Source organism: Sus scrofa, chromosome 3, assembly GCF_054392235.1.
Source record: "Sus scrofa isolate SSC_HxYL_T2T_F1_AM1 chromosome 3, Sscrofa_HxYL_maternal_Yorkshire_Landrace_v2.0, whole genome shotgun sequence".
In the NCBI taxonomy this organism is placed as follows: Eukaryota; Metazoa; Chordata; class Mammalia; order Artiodactyla; family Suidae; genus Sus; species Sus scrofa.
The window spans coordinates 119,963,470-119,978,014 of NC_139385.1; the positions used below are offsets into that span (position 1 = coordinate 119,963,470).

At 39.6% G+C, this 14,545-nt stretch overlaps 1 protein-coding gene across 3 annotated transcripts in view; it reads left to right on the forward strand.

Annotated features, from left to right (window-relative positions):
* The window catches only part of SRD5A2 (steroid 5 alpha-reductase 2), a 205,286-nt gene that overhangs the window by 33,210 nt on the left and 157,531 nt on the right, over positions 1-14,545 (forward strand). Inside the window, exon 1 of one of the 3 annotated variants that reach the window (XM_085015843.1) lies at positions 364-2,330. The exons of the other annotated variants lie outside the window; for them this stretch is intronic. The gene's annotated coding sequence lies outside the window, so the exon portion shown is untranslated. Of the gene's footprint in view, positions 1-363; positions 2,331-14,545 lie in introns of those variants that run through there. 3 annotated transcript variants of the gene reach the window in all.

Genomic DNA, 14,545 nt, shown 5'->3' on the forward strand with positions numbered 1-14,545 from the left:
AGTTTATTTTTGTGCATGGTGTGAGGGTGTGTTCTAGTTTCATTGCTTTGCACGCAGCTGTCCAGGTTTCCCAGCAATGCTTGCTGAATAGACTTTCTTTTTCCCATTTGATGTTCTTGCCTCCCTTGTCAAAGATGAATTGACCATAGGTGTCAGGGTTTATTTCCGGATTCTCTATTCTGTTCCATTGGTCTGTCTGTCTGTTTTGGTACCAGTACCACACTGTTTTGATGACTGTGGCTTTGTAGTATTTCTTGAAGTCTGGGAGAGTTATGGCTCTTGCTTGGTTTTTGTTTCTCAGGATTGCTTTGGCGATTCTGGATCTTTTGTTGTTCCATATAAATGTTTGGATTGTTTGCTCTAGTTCTGTGAAGAATGTCATGGGTAGTTTGATAGGGATTGCATTGAATCTGTAGATTGCTTTGGGCCATATGGCCATTTTTACAATATTGATTTTTCCAATCCAGGAACATGGAATATCTTTCCATTTCTTTACATCTTCTTTGATTTCTTTGATTAAAGTTTTATAGTTCTCGGCATATAGGTCCTTTACCTCTTTGGTCAGGTGTATTCCGAGGTATTTGATTTTGTGAGGTGCAATTTTAAAAGGTATCGTATTTTTGTATTCCTTTTCTAATATTTCATTGCTGGTATACAGAAATGCAACTTACTTCTGAATGTTAATCTATGTCCTGCTACTTTGCTGAATTTATTAATCAGTTCAAGTAGTTTTGGGGTTGAGTCCTTAGGGTTTTCTATGTATAGTATCATGTCATCTGCATACAGTGACAGTTTTATCTCTTCTCTTCCTCTATGGATGCCTTTTATTTCTTTTGTTTGTCTAATTGCTGTGGCTAGGACTTCCAAAACGATGTTGAAGAGCAGTGGTGAGAGTGGGCATCCCTGTCTTGTTCCAGATTTGAGTGAGAAGGCTTTCAGTTTTTCCCCATTGAGTATTATATTTGCTGTGGGTTCATCATAAATGGCTTTGATTATGTTCAGGGATGTTCCCTCTATACCCACTTTGGCGAGGGTCTTGATCATGAATGGATGTTGGACTTTGTCAAATGCTTTTTCTGCGTCTATTGAGATGATCATATGATTTTTTACTTGTCTTTTGTTAATGTGGTGTATGATGTTGATTGATTTGCGTATGTAGATCCATCCTTGTGAACCTGGGATGAACCCTCCCTGGTCATGGTGTATAATTTTTTTGATATGTTGTTGGATTCGGTTGGCTAAGATTTTGCTGAGAATTTTTGCATCTATATTCATCAATGATATTGGGCGATAGTTTTCTTTTGTGGTGGTATCTCTGTCTGGTTTTGGAATGAGGGTGATGGTGGCCTCATAGAATGTCTTTGGGAGTATTCCTTCTTCTTCAACCTTTTGAAAGAGTTTAAGGAGGATGGGCACCAATTCCTCTTTATATGTTTGATAGAATTCGCCTGTGAAGCCGTCTGGTCCTGGACTTTTATTTGTAGGGAGTGTGTTTATGACCTCTTCCATTTCATTTCTAGTGATCGGTCTGTTCAGTTGGTCTGTTTCTTCTTGATTCAGTTTTGGCAGGCTGTAAGATTCTAGAAAATTGTCCGTTTCTTCCAGATTGTCAAACTTGTTGCCATATAGTTGTTCATAGTATTCTCTTATGGTTTTTTGTATTTCTGCAGTATCCGTTGTGATTTCTCCTTTTTCATTTATAATTTTGGTTATTTGGGTTCTTTCTCTCCTCTTTTTAGTGAGTCTGGCCAGGGGCTTGTCAATTTTGTTTACCTTTTCAAAGAACCAGCTCTTGGTTTTATGAATTTTCTCTCTTGTTTTTTGAATCTCTATTTTATTGATTTCTTCTTTGATCTTTATAATTTCCTTCCTTCTGCTGACTTTAGGTCCTTTTTGTTCTCCTTTTTCTAATTCGTTTAGGTGGAGGGTTAAGTTGTCCATTTGGGATCTTTCTTCTTTTTTGAGAAAGGCCTGTATTGCTATAAATTTCCCTCTGAGCACTGCTTCTGCAGCATCCCATAGATTTTGAGAGGTTGTGTCTTCATTACCATTTGTTTCAAGGTAGTTTTTAATTTCCTTCTTGATTTCCTCATTGACCCATTGGTTTTTTAGTAGCATGTTGTTTAGTCTCCATGGAGTAGGTTTTTTCTCTTTGCTTTTCCCGTGGTTGATTTCTAATTTCATGGCATTGTGGTCAGAGAAGATACTTGAGATAATTTCTACGCTCCTAAATTTATTGAGGTTAGCTTTGTGTCCCAATATGTGGTCGATTCTTGAGAATGTTCCATGAGCATTTGAGAAGAATGTGTATTCTGCTTTTTTTGGATGTAGTGTCCTGAAAATATCAATGAAGTCTAACTTTTCTATTGTTTCCTTTAGGATCTCTGTTGCTTTATTGGTTTTCTGTCTAGAGGATCTGTCCATTGATGTGAGGGGGGTATTTAGGTCTCCTACTATGATTGTATTCTCATCAATATCTCCCTTTATGTCTGTTAATATTTGTTGTGTGTATCTGGGTGCTCCTGTATTTGGGGCATATATGTTGACAATAGTAACATCCTCTCCTTGGATGGATCCCTTAATCATTAAGTAGTGCCCTTCTTTGCCTTTCTTTATGTCTTCTGTTTTAAAGTCTATTTTGTCTGATATGAGTGTTGCGACTCCTGCTTTTCTGTCATGTCTATTGGCGTGGAATATTTTTCCCCACCCTTTCACTTTCAATCTATATGTATCTTTTGTCCTAAGGTGAGTTTCTTGTAGGCAGCATATTGAAGGTTTTTGCCTTTTTATCCACTCAGCCAGTCTGTGTCTTTTGATTGGGGCATTCAGTCCATTGTCATTTAAGGTGATAATTGATAGATGATTATTTATTGCCATTTTGAACCTCGTGTTCCAGTTGATTCTATGGTTCTCCATTCTTCCTTTTTTTTTTTTGGTTGGGTGTTCTCCTGTTATTATCTGCTTGAGTATTTTTTTTTTCATTTTTTGCGAATACAATATTTGGTTTTGGCTTGTGGTTGCCCTGTTTTTTAAGTATGCTAACCCCTTCCTATAATTGTGTGTTTTAGCCTGATGGTTCTGTAGTTTCAAACACTTCATTACTATATTAAAATTAAGAAGAGAAACATACAAACAAACAAACAAAAAGGGTTATTTATTTCCTAACATCCCTTGCCCACATTTTATGATTTTGATGACTCTTTTTTATTTTTTCTACTTTTTAATTTTATTTTGTTTTGAGCATGTTCATGATTAAATCTGTATGCTGGCTTATTTGAGTGACTGCTCTCTGATTGCGGTTTCCTCAGTCCTAGTTCTTCCTCTTCTTCTTCTTTTTTTTTTTTTTCTTTTCTTTTTTCTTCCCTTTCCTTTCCTTTCTTTTTGGTTTAGAGAAGCCCTTTCAGTATTTCTTTTAGCCTGGGTTTTGTGTTGCTGTATTCTTTTAGTTTTTGTTTGTTGGGAAAAATTTTTATTTCCCCTTCTATTTTAAATGATATTCTTGCTGGATGAGTATTCTAGGTTGCATATTTTTTCCTTTTAGCACTTTAAATATCTCTTGCCATTCCCTCCTGGCCTGTAGTGTTTCTGTAGAGAAATCAGCTGATATTCTTATGGGGGTTCCCTTGTAGGTAACATTCTGCTTTTCTCTTGCTGCCTTTAGGATCCTCTCTTTATCACTAACTTTTGCCATTTTTATTATGATGTGTCTTGGTGTGGGTCTGTTTGGGTTCAGTTTGTTTGGGGCCCTCTGTGCTTCTTGTATCTTGAACCCAGTATCCTTTAGATTTGGGAAGTTTCCAGTGATAATTTCTTCAAATATATTTTCCATTCCCTTATCTTTTTCTACTCCTTCTGGAATTCCTATTATGTGTAGATTGGCCCGCTTTATATTATCCTATAGGTCTCTTATATTGCTTTCCAGTTTTTTGATTTGCTTTTCTGTCTGTTGACCGGATTGAGTGATTTCCATTATTCTATCTTCCATATCACTGATTCGTTCTTCTGCATTATTCATTCTGGTTTTTACTGCCCTTAGTTCAATTTGCATCTCTGCAAATGAACGTTCTAGTTTTTCTTGGCTCCTCCTTATATCTTCTAGTTCCTTTCTGAGGGTATCTGCATTACTGTTCATATCTTCTCTTAATTCCTTCAGTATTTTCACTATTTCTCTTTTGAACTCCAGGTCTGTCTGACTGCAGAGATCTGTTTCATTGTTGACTGTTTTAGGTGAGTTCTCCTGTTGGTTTGACTGGGGGTGGTTTCTCAGCTTCTTCATCTTGCTTGTTGTTTTCTTTCTCCTGAGGGATTTGTACTCTCCGTGACCAGGCAGTGTTTGCCTTGTCACTGTGTGGAATGTTTCCTGAGGGCTGGCGTTGTTGGTCAGTCTTTTTTGAGGCAGCGTGGCTTTTCTGGAGTGTTGATGGGGCTAACAGGGTCTCTTTGAAGCAAAGGAGGACTTCCTGAGGGCAGACAGGACTGGGAGGTCCACACCACGATGGTAGCAGATTTCACTCGGTCATGCAGAGCTTGCTCTGGTGTTTTTAGGCTGTGGGGTTCTTGCAGGGGGTTGGTGGTGTTGGGCAGCCGTTCCTCAGGGGTGCAGCACCCCCTGAGGGCTGGAGCAGCTATTTGGGTCACTGAAAACCCCAGAGGCTCTTCCCTAGGGCAGCCCAACTCAGAAGGACGGCCTGAGAATGTAGGCAGATCTTTTCACAGTCTGGCCAAGCTTGTTGTAGCTTTTCTGGGCTGCAGGGGGTCCTGCAGAGAGCTGGAAGTCCTTTGCAGCTGTTCTGCAAGAGTGTGGCACCCCCCTGAGGGCTTTTGAGGCTAGCTGGGCTGCTGCCAATCCAAGAGGCTCCTCCCCAGGGCAGCCTGACTCAGAAAGACTGTCCGAGAATTAGGCAGATCTTTTCACAGCCTGACTAGGCTTGTTCTAGCTTTTCTGGGCTGCAAGCCTTTTCTCGGGGGCTGGTGGTATTTGGTGCTGCTTTGTGGGGGTGTAGCCCCTCTAAAGGGCAAGCAGGCCTGTGCAGGGACAGCCCCTGTGGTGGTAGGCTTCAGGCAATTGTAGAGGCCAGCCCTCCTGGATGGCAGGCAGCCCCAGGTCCTGTGAGCGCGTAGGGGGTGGTGGGGGTTGGGGGGAGGGGATGCACTGGGAAGCACAGATTTCTGCTAGCCAGCGGGCCTGTAAGCTTGCTGTGGCATGGAGAGTATTCTATGGGGACCCACCCCTTCTTCTCTCCCCTCCCCAGCACGGGCGCAGACCAGGGTCTTCTCCCAGGTTCCCTCTGATGTGACTTTCCACTTCCCTGCCCCTAGAGTATTGCTCCCTTCCTCTGGGACAGCTTTGTTTTCTAGTCTCCCAGGCAGTCTCTGCCCCGTCAAACTTGACAGACCAGTTTCTAGACCTCCCAAGCAGTCTCCGCTCACCCCGCCCCCCCCCCAGCCCTTTCCCGGGGACTAACCTCTGAGCCAAGGTCTCGGCGCCCAGCCCCCACCCAGGCATCTCAATTTTTGGTGACTGTGCCCGTAGTTCAGATGGTCCGTTCAGTTCTCGATCTGCTTTTCAGAACTCCAACTTACTGCTACACTCTTCTCTGCATCTGGAGATTCCTCCGGTTGTTTGATCTTTCCCCCAAATAGGTGACTTTCCAGGGTGCGGGATCCCTTTCTCCTCCTCAGTTCCCTTTCGGGAGCGCCTGTCCAGCTCGGATTCACCTTCTCTCACTCTCTTCTTTTCTCTTGTTTTACCTAGTAATGTCACGAACTTCTTGCCGTTATTGGAGTTTGGGTTCTTCTGCCAGCGATTGGTTGCTGTTCTGTGCGAGTCATTTATCCTGTAGATGTGCTTTTTCTGTTGTGTTTGTGGGAGAGGGCGAGCGTGTCCCCCTATTCTTCTGCCATCTTGTCTCCTCTCCAAAAAGCTGATTTCTTTTCAAGGTGAACTTGGGATTTATAAAAGGGGGTGTGATGTTACTGAGAGTGTTGAGGGCCAGGTAAGTTTCCATTAGGCTCTTTTATGTTTGGAAAAAGTTACTGTGGATGAAACTCAGTTTACTGGGGGAAGAGACTGGAGAATCCACCCTCATACCTGGATAGTAAAGCGAAGGCTTTCCCATTATCTTGGTCAAGTAACTTAAGTCTTTTCTTAAAGAGTCAATGTAAAACTTAGCAATTTTTCCCTTCCTAAAACAGACTCAATGAAGATTTAATTTCATTTGACAGCTTTTCAAATTCACATATGATCCTTTTTAGGGTACATCCAGACATATTTGTATAGTTGCTTAATTTCCTGCCCTCGACTGTAAGGATCACTCAGACACTGAGCTCTTTGTTGCTGCATCTGCTTTGCAGGTGCACTGCAAGAAATGGATCCTGTCTTCCATGGTCACGTCATTTCAGCAGCTGAGGGTTCACTGCTTAAATCACCCATGCAAGTAAGCATCTAAAGGCAGCCCTTTCATGTTTATAAATTGGATGCAATTGTTCAGAACTCATCTTCTTGTTAAGCAACCAAACTTTCTGTTTATTGACATGCCCTCCATAAATGCCTCTAAGCAAACATAGAGAAATAAATCTCAAAATTGTCAAGTCAGGTGCTCTAGCATAAGAAAAGAACACAGAGATTTCCTAAGAAGCAGAGACCCTGGGCCATAGCTAAGATTTAAGAGAGGATGTAATACAATTTAAAATGGGATCTTGATGGCCTCACTGAAGTACATAATGATGCTCATTTTTAAGTGAAGATTCATTTTGTAGTATTAATATTACAAACGTAGACAAAGTGTTCCAAAGATCTAGCCATCAAGAACGGTAAAGTTCTAAATCCTAATGACTTTATCCTGAAATTCAGTTAAAAAAAAATCAATGATTGTTATTAAAGTTGGGAGAGCAGGCCGTCAAATTTGTCTTCTTTGTAGCTTCTAAATTCTATTGCTGGGCAGTCAAAATTCTATTGATGTCTCATTCTGACATCAGAACTGCCCTTCATGCATTTTTGTTCCTTCCCTTCCTAGTCTACTAAAATTAATAAAAAAGGAAAACTAAAGAAATGGCTAAGTCAACAGATCTGCTACATTTTTGTCACTTTGTTAATTGAGAAACCAGCAGCTGGTACTCGCCTTTCATGGGATGATTAGGAGGCTCAGATGCAAATATCCATTTCAAATATAATTTTCTAAAATGAAAGTGCTATAATTTTACCTTAACAAGTTGTATATTGTCTGAATAAAAGGAATATTGCTAGCTGGGAAATACTTAAATCATGCCACTACTATGAAAGAGTCAGAGAAATAATGTGAATTTAAGAAAACCAAATTTAAATTAATGGTGTATTCCTGTTAGAATGGAAATTACTCTGTGTTTCTGAAATAAAGGAAAAAGGATTTCCCTTCCTACCTTTGGAAGACGTTTTGTTTCCACCAATTGCAGGCAGTGTATCTTATCTGGTGAGTGTCAAGTATGGCATTGGCTTATTTTAGATGCTTATAGTGTTGTTCAGACTGTGTCAGAAAGCCAGACCCATGGGATCCTTTTGATCGTCCTATTATTTTTTATTGTATAACCACCAACTTATTGTGTTAAAAAATACGCATTTATTCTCTTATATTTCTGGAGGCCAGAAATCTAAAATCAATTTCACTAGCCCCAGTTGAGATGCTAATAGGGCTGCACTCCCTCCAAAGGGTCATAGAATCCATTTCCTTGGCTTTTCCAGCTTCTAAAGTGGCATTCCTTGACTTCCTTGGCTCATGGTCCTTTCATCTATCTTCAGAGCCCACAGAGTAGCATCTTTAAATTTCTGTGTCTCTCTTTATCTGCTGAGGTTGTCACATTGCCTTCTCCCATAGTAAAATCTCCTTCTGCTTGTCTCCTCTAAGTGTACATTTGGTTACATTCAGGGCCCATCTGGATAACGCAAGATAAGATTCTTATCTTCATCACATCCGAAAAGTTCCTGTTACCATATCAGGTAACATTCATAGGTTCAAGGGATTAGGACCTGGGTATCTTTGGGTGCCATTATTCAGCCTACTATAGTCATAAATCCCCTCTTGTCCTTCCTTTCCTTAGGTGCCTATAATATGTCCAGTGCTGTGATGCTCTCCAAAGATATGTAGATCAATGAGAGTTTACCTCTGTGCTCATGAAACTCAGTTTAGGCAGGGAGAATATATGTATATAATAATGACTGTAACGCATAGATCCAGAGAGGTTTACAAATAGAGTTTTCAAAATATTGAGAAGAGATGGTTAATTCTTACCGAGAAAGTAAGAAAGCCTTATAGATTGTTCTGTGAGAATCTTTTACTTTTATTTTTACTTTTATTATTTTTAAAGGTTGCATTAAAGTCTATGAGACTATTTTAAGTGGAACGTTAGTACTGCAATCAAAAGAAGGGTGATGATGGTAAGGAGTCTGGAAACTTACATGTAGGAACAATTAAATAGCCTAGAGAGAAGAAAATTTATTAAAGGATATTTATGGAAGAAGAATTTTTCTTACTTTCAGCTGCATAGGTGAGAAGAACTAAGGTTAATAGGTGGAAATAATAGGGAAGAGGATTTGGCTCCACATAAGTAGGTATTTCTCAATACTTCCTCACAAGGTGGTGCATGCCCATCAATGAGAGTGGATAGGCAGGGCATAATGGTTGCCTAATGGGGATGGGGCAGAGAGCATTTCTGTTTTTTAAGAGAGTTTGGAGTAGACATCTTCCGAGGAAGATTTTTGAATTACACAAATCAAGAAGACTTCCAAAAAACTTGGAAGGGTGATAGAAATACTAAGTCAATCATGATATTTTATGCTACGGCAACAAAAACACCACAAAATAAGTTAAATCTTGCTCATGCTACATATCCATTTCAGGTTGATAAGGGGCTGTGTCTTATATTGTTCCTATTGAGGAATCCAAGCTGACAGAGGCTCCATTTGGAATGTTGCCAGTTGCTGAAGCAGGGAAGGGAGTTTTATAGTGTCTCACACTGGAAAGTAATTAAGTACTCCATCATTTCCCTATATTTCCCTATATTTCATATGTCCCCAAATTATTGTCCATAACCATAATGGTCATCATAACCATCCATGGTCGGTCCTAACATCGATCTTGAAGGGGGAGAAATAGAACTATAATTTCCTTTATAGAATAAAACTAATGTCCACTACAGCCCACCTTCTGGACACTAAATATTTGATCTACTCTTCTTCCCTAACACAGAATGCCTCCATCCACTTCACAAGGGAGGTGACTCCCAAGCCAAGGATCTGTAGGTAAAGACTAGAGTCTCTACATGTAGTGCCTTTGTGGCTCTTGATTGTGAAATTTATGAACTAAAAAGACAAGTTACCTCCCATATGCTCCCTGCAACTAAGCCTGTGTCAGTAATGGAACAAGAATAGGATAACCACAACAAACATTTCCATTCTGAAAGGAAAAAAATGGAACAGTAGATACTGACCCATAACAATTTTGAAATCCATCTAGGTAGGTATTTTTGAGAGCCCATTACCCAGTAATGATCCCTAAAGACACATAGATGAATGAGAATTTGCACCTACCTCCAAGAAACAAAATTTATATGAGGACATCCATGCATATAAATTAGTATAATGCAGAGAGGTTTAAAAATAATGTTTTCACCACATCAAGGAGGGATGGTTAATTCTCGATGAGAAACTTGGAAAAGCCTTAGAGATCTGTCTTATGAGAATACTTAAAGTGAGACATTTTTAGATTAGGCCCCAATTGGGCTCTCTGAGAGGGCTCTGGTAGTCCCATCCCTGTAGTTATTGGCCCCACCCTCAGGGAAGGTAATTCCTTTGACATTAGTCTCACTGGTCACAAATGAAATGAACATTGGAAAAGGGTATGAACAGCCTATTTTCTATCTGTAAATATTCAGAGTTTAAGGGTTTTTTTTTGAGTTGTGAACAGTTAGAGACTCTTTCAGTCCAACTGTGATATCCCCAAAACTTAGTACTCTCTATATCAATTTGACTAAAATCATTTTTATGTCTCAAAGAGTCACATCCAAAGTTCTTTTTATAAAATAGTTTTCAGATCTTCTGTATTTGCTTTATCATCCTGATCTCTCTCTTGACTTAATTGCAATTGCTTATACTTAGAGCTTTAATGGAGGAACAACACTTCTCACACCTTTTTCTCTGAGTTATTTTGTCCAATTGCCTTGATCCATTCATAGATGTTAACTCTCAGCATAATGGCTTTTGGTGCCCTTCAAACCTGATTTTAAATGTTTTGTTTCTCAAGTTTATCTTTATTATTAGAGTTGAGAAGCATTTGCCTTTTCCATTCTTGCTAGACCCCATATTTTATTTTGTTCCAGATTACAAAAAACAAATTATTTTATGAGCTCATCTCTTTTTTTCTCAATTCTTTGACAAATGCAGCAATAAACACATACTCTTCTTCTGTTTTCAAGTTATACAAGTTAATTGAGGTCATGATTGCCTCCCAAGTTACTGTTAGCTACAGTTTTACCGAAGGATTTGCCATTAGGTAACTTGAGTTGCCATCTTCCCAGCCTTCAGTATCAGCATCCATACTTTCCATTGCATGATCTTTTCGCCAAGGCCACAGATTTTAGATTATTGTTTAGTTAATATCCATTATCCCTTTTGTTATCATTAACTGTAATAATCAAAATTGGTCAGGTTATGTTATAGCAACATATAACCGCCAAATCTCTGTGGCTTAAATTGATAAGGATTTATTTCTTGCTCTAGCAAGGTCTATTGTGGGTTGGAGACTCTCCAGAACATCTGTCTTCCATGGCATTTCAGCATTTTACTTTCGTATCAATATTTGCTTCCATGATTACTCCAACGGTGGTACAGTAGTGTGGAGTATTGAGCCTCAGTGATTAAAGGCTTCTATGTAGAATTACAAGGAGTGACTTCTAATTTCTTAGACTAAAGTAAGCCAGATCTCACCTTAAGGAACTCAATAGACCAGAAAGAAAAAGAACTAGTCAACCCTGATATCCACAGATGTCAACTTTTTAATCTGTCAAGTAGTGATATTAAACACACACATAGCATCCTATCCTCTAAAATCACCATCATTTCCTTAAAGAAATTACTTAACATGACAAAATCATCTGTTGAAAACTCAGTGCTATTTTTCCTCTTCTGTATTCTTCCCTGTATCTCATGGCCTGGAATGACATGTTTCAGAATACATGCCAGTAGGACTCTTTTTTTTTTTTTTTTTTTTTTTTTTTTTTTTTTTTTTTTTTTTGCTTTTTTAGGGCCACCCCACAGCATATGGAAGTTCCCAGGCTAGGGGTCAAAGAATAGGAGCTGAAGCTGCCAGCCCATGCCATAGCCACAGCAATGCAGGATCCAAGCCACATCTGCGACCTACACCACACGTCATGGCAATGCCAGATCCTTAACCCACTGCCCGAGGCCAGGGATTAAACCCACATCCTCACGGATCCTAGTTGGGCTCGTTAACTACTGAGCCACAAAGGGAACTCCACTAGGGGGATTCTTGGTTATATTTTTCCAATGAGTGTATTTTACATGTGATTTGGAAGGCAGAAGGGAACAAGCGCCATTATGACTCCTAGGATAGTGGCGAGCAGAGAGTAGGCTTTGGTGAATAGCAGATTTGTTTTCAGAGGCCTCCTGAAAATCATTCCACTTAGTGCTCTAGGCATCTGAGATTGTAAGTGGTTACTTCCTGGGATTCTTGCCCTTTTAGGACCACCATTTCTATACTTTTGAAAGCCTCCTAAGTTTGAGATGTTTCAAACAAACAAACAAACAAACAAAAAAACAAAAACAACAACAACTGGGAGTTCCCGTCATGGTGCAGTGGAAACAAATCCAACTAGGAACCATGAGGTTCTGGGTTTGATCCCTGGCCCTGCTCAGTGGGTTAAGGATCTGGCATTGCTGTGAACTGTGGTGTAGGTCGCAGACGTGGCTCGGATCCCACGTTGCTGTGGCTGTGGCGTAGGCTGGCAGCTGTAGCTCTGATTAGACCCCTAGCCTGGGAACCTCCATGTGCCGGAGGTGCAGCCCTAAAAAGACAAAAAGAAAAAACAAAAACAAAAAACTCAATACAAATTTCTTGGCTCAAAGCATAGTCAGAAAACCAAAGAGATTTTATTACTGACTCAAAAGAAACTTGTATGTCTTAGAGTCATAGTCATGGTTGATATATCAAAAAAATAAGACTCACAATTTGATGCTGTGGATTGCAGAACTAGAGCAAATTTGGATTCATTGATCACCAGATCTTTTTGTAAAAGTTTGGACATTTGATTGGAAAGAATGGAATGCTAAGAACTAGAATAGAGACATCTAGATGGATGTCAGTGTCTGGATTCTTATAATAATTGCTCTTGCTTGAAGTCTCTATAATGACCTTAACTAAGGTCATTTCAAAGGAATTACAAAGGGATACTTATTTACCCCAAGAGTTATACTTACACTTTTTAGTACCTCCAAGCCCATAATCAGAGTAAGATCCTCAAAGACCCCAGGGGACAGATAAAAATGTCTGATATTGGAGGAAAATTATAAAGTTTTCCAAATTTCTGTCAGTCTATGGAAGAGATGCAGTACTGCTAAAACCTTGATTATAGCCCTGTAAAACACATTTTCAGATTTCTGACCTCCAGAAATGTAATAAATTTATGTTATTTTAGCCACTAAGTTTGTGGTAATTTGTTATAGCAGCAATAGGGAACTAATGTAATGACCTATTAAAGTTTTATTTAATATGTATAATAGAAAATTCTAGGAGTTCCCACTGTAGTACAGTGGATTAAGAATCTGACTGTAGTGGCTCAGGCCACTGTGGGGGCACAGATTTGATCCCTGGTCGGGTGTAGTAGGTTAAAGGGTCCAGCATTGCCACAGTTGTGGCTTAGGTCACAGCTGTGCCTTGGATTCAGTCCCTGGCTCAGGAACTTCCACATGCTGTGGCTGTGGCCATAAAAAAAAAATTCTAGGTCTTGTGAACAGGGAAATAGTTTGAGCAGTCAAAGTGTATTACCTAAGTCTAAGGTCTAAGCCAGGTCTCAGAAAGGAGCCCCTACAATAATGTGAAGAACACATACTCTTGAGGAAGAATCCTGCAGCCACCCACAAGTATGTACTGTAAATCTTGTTCCTAGTTTTTCCTAAAAGGTTTATAAACTGAAAAATGGAAAACACTTAAACTTTCTTGGGGTTATTGTACAGCAACACTGACCTGACAATCCCCACGACTCAAGTTGCTGCCATGCTCTAACTATCAGAGTTGGGACTTATAGATGTCAGGTAATACAATTTCACCTGAGTTCATCGCACAGGGGAATTATTGGTTTTCTATTACTGTATAACAGATTATCACAATTTAGTAGCTTAAAACAATATCCACTTATGTCATTTGGGGCTGGCTTGGCATCTCGACTTGAGGTCTTCCAAGGAGAAAATCCAGGTGTCTGGTGGGCTGGACTCTTATCTGGAGGCTCTAGGGATGAAACAACTTCCAAGCTCATTCAGGTTGTTGGCAGAATGCAGTTCCTTATGGTTGTAGGATGAGATCCTGATTTCCTTGCTGACTATTGCCTGGGGAGGTTCTCCTCAGCCTAGAGGTTGCCTGCATCCCTTTGCAAATGACCTTCCACCTCTATACACAAAGCCAGGCAACCTCTAGTATCTGTTATGATTGGAAAGGCCAATTGCAAGGCTTTGGAGATATGGTAGAGAAAAGTGATAACATCCGTGTCTAGTACTTGGTGTAGAGCTATTTATTGATCTGAGATATGCTTTATCCTCTATATCAACAGAAAAGACCACCAGAACTAACAGTTATTTTTATTTTTTATGTGGTCGAGACAATAGTATACTTTTACTGCTTTACTAAAGTGCCACGTCAGTGGTCAAAATTGAGTCCACAAAGACCTTAGCTACAATGACGGTATGGTGTTGATGGACCAAATAAACGGGAACTAGCACATATCCCTGGTGCCTTTGCTGAACATATGCATGCCAGGGGGTAGGAGTTAATTTTAACCCAGTGAACTTTCTAGGAATTCTATGGTCTGGGGCATACAGAAATTGTCTCCTTCAAAGTGAAAGACTTATTGTCGCACCTTGAGTCCTACTACTAAGAAGGAACTCTAGTACCCAATGATATATTTGTATTCTAGGGGCAACATATCTCTTATTTGAATTTGCTGTTCTAATTTATTTATCAAGTAATTCAAAAGCATAACTTTGCTACTTGAATTTCATGAGCCAGTAATGTCCAAAGTATCTGGTAGAATGCTTGGCGCACATGCGTGTACACACACACACACACACACACACACTTGCACACACCCCAACACACATCAACATATGTACATTAAACTACATTACAATATATAATGGTAAATATTATACTGTAGTATAATATATAATGGTATATGTTATACTGATTATATTATATACACACATTGTAATAGACACATTATATATGTATGTACATAATCTATATATAGATAAAATTAGGCTTGAGCAAGCACTAGGCCTACAAAT